Source organism: Chlamydotis macqueenii, chromosome 3 (assembly GCF_036417535.1).
Source record: "Chlamydotis macqueenii isolate bChlMac1 chromosome 3, bChlMac1.mat, whole genome shotgun sequence".
NCBI classification, from domain to species: domain Eukaryota; kingdom Metazoa; phylum Chordata; class Aves; order Otidiformes; family Otididae; genus Chlamydotis; species Chlamydotis macqueenii.
Genome location: NC_141558.1, coordinates 10,733,374 through 10,735,852, shown reverse-complemented (window position 1 = coordinate 10,735,852; position 2,479 = coordinate 10,733,374).

The window sequence follows — 2,479 nt, the reverse complement described above, 5'->3', positions numbered from 1 at the left end:
CCCGCGCGCGCGTCACCGCTGCCCTGCCCAATCAGCCGCCGACAACGGGAGCGCCGGGGCGTGCCTGCGGGAGGGCGTACGCGTTGCCGCGGCAACAGGCGATTGGCGGCGCCGCGGGCCAATCGCAGCAACCCTGGGGTGCAGCGCCGTGTTGTTCACCTGGGGCGAAGGGCGGCGGGGCGGGGCTCACCTGAGGCGAGGGCCGGGGGCGTCTGCCCTTCTGTTCGCCATGTTGGGGGGGCGGGGAGCCTCTTCCTCCCGACATGGCGCCCTCCGGGCTGGTACCGGTCGACATGGCGGATCCCGTAGGGGCAGGCCCCTGGCCGTACTCGTCTGGCGTCTGTGGGACCGCTCGCGGTGCTTCCCCACGCAGCGTCGGTGAGGGCTGACGACGGTGAAGAGCTGGTGCTTGGCCTCCGAGCAGGCAGCCAAAACCCTACGGGGAAAACCGTGTTGTCCAGCGTCAACTCTTTATTCCAAGAAAAACTGGAGTAGGTGTCTTCGTGGAGCTCGAAGTGGCCTACTTTGAGATGCTACCAACACCCCATGGCTTTCGCTGAAATTCAGCCAATAGTGTAGAGGGTTTATTTCACTTAAATCCTTTTGCTATTCTTTTGCATTAATTCCTTGGATGAAGTTATTAGTATTGTGTGTTGCATGCTAAGAGTATGTGTGATAACAAGGTAGACAGGTGAGTTTTAGTCCACAGAGGTGCTTTACATTTTTGTGAGTCAATGTCACTGTGAGTGGGTAACAATAAAGCGCCATTAGTCCCACTGAAAATTGCAGGTGCTGCCACGTACATGTGTTAATTAAAAATAACGTGTATAAATCCAAATGCTGCCTTCATATGTGTGTGTGATAAGGGGTTGCTCCACCACTTAGACACACAGTCTGTTCCCGTTTGGAGAGGCACAGATAAACTTCCTCTGACCCAAGGGCAGCTGGTGGTTTTTGCAGGCCCGAGCTGTTGATGCCGATACACACACAATTTATTTTAACCCTGGTGCAGTTGCAAATATTTCCTTCTTGGCCATGTACAACCAATTTGAGACACTCCTAGAACCATAAATATTTGCTGTGCATATATACACCGAGATGTATGTCCTATGTCAGTATTAATGCTTTTTTCACTCTAAACAATAAGAAGGTAGTGAGGGTGACTGTACTTGTCCTTTTGATATATTTCAGATGCTACAATTAACACATTTTATTGCTTTAGCTACTTAGTCTATTTTTAAACATAAGCTGTTGCTGAGTTGTTTGAAACTATTTACTTAAAGGCTTTAAAACTGACCTTTTTATTTTAAATCCCCAGTGTTCTGTAATTGGTGTTTTTCTTCCTTGGGCATGTTTCATTTTTGAATAAACATGTTGTAAGTGCTGCTAAGACTGCTTTAATGATCTTATTATAAATCATTGTTTGTTTCTTTAGTGCTCCTAATGTTCTCAGCCCTGTGCACAGATGCTTAATTATCAACACTCTGATTTAATGTAGCAAAACCGGACTAATTTTAATCAATATACATGCATGCATGTAAATAAATAGAAAAGGAATGAGCATTCTGTTGTAATCAGTCATTTAAAAAATCAGTTTTCTCACAGATGGCACATAGGGAAGCCTAAGCCAACTGTTTCTGCAGCATGCACGCCTGAATTGATTACGTTGTTCCTGGGGAGTTGAGAGGCTCTCCCTCCTGTTGGTCTGTCCCTGTGTGAAAGAGGAATTCACAGGACTAGAGTGAGTCAGAAGAGAAAGCAGGAGCCTCTCGCGTGAGTTAGGGCATCCACTTAGAAACACCAAGGTTCCATTCTTAATTCAAATGGTTTGTGAGGGCAAGTGTTCTAAGAAAGATGTTGCAGTTGGACACTTTGCCTTCATTGCTGTCGCTGGCAGCTCTCATGTCGGGCTCAGATCTTCAGGACTATTTTCACAAGATGAAAGAAATCTTAATTAAGTGTTCATATCTTTGTCAGCCAGGCTCAGAATAAAAATTGATGCGATTCCCTTGAGCTTCACTGCTTGTTATACCCTGCAGACAACAAAGATACTGAGAAGAATAATGTGAATGTCATTTAACATCACAAAGCAGCTTTCCACAGCAGGGATAGACTGATGTGGAACTATTGAATGCGGATAAAAAACCTCTTCACTTTCTCCTCCCCTCAAAAAAAGAAAAAAAAAATAAAACAGTGTTTTGAGAATGATTGCATTGTTTCCTGTACTTGGGGGGAAGAGAGGATAGGTTAATAATTTTAGACCTAGCCTCTGTGAAAGATTCCAGTTCTTCCATGCCACAAGCAGCCCAGATGACCTCAGGCAAGACACTTCATTCTCTCTGAGCATTAATCCCCTACTTTTTGCTAGTTCAGAGAGGATTTGTGAGGCGAAATATATGAAAAATTTTGAAGGGCTCAGCTTACAGTCATGGCAGCCCAGAGCAAAATCTCAGAGAGACAGCGAATACTGGGGATAAAC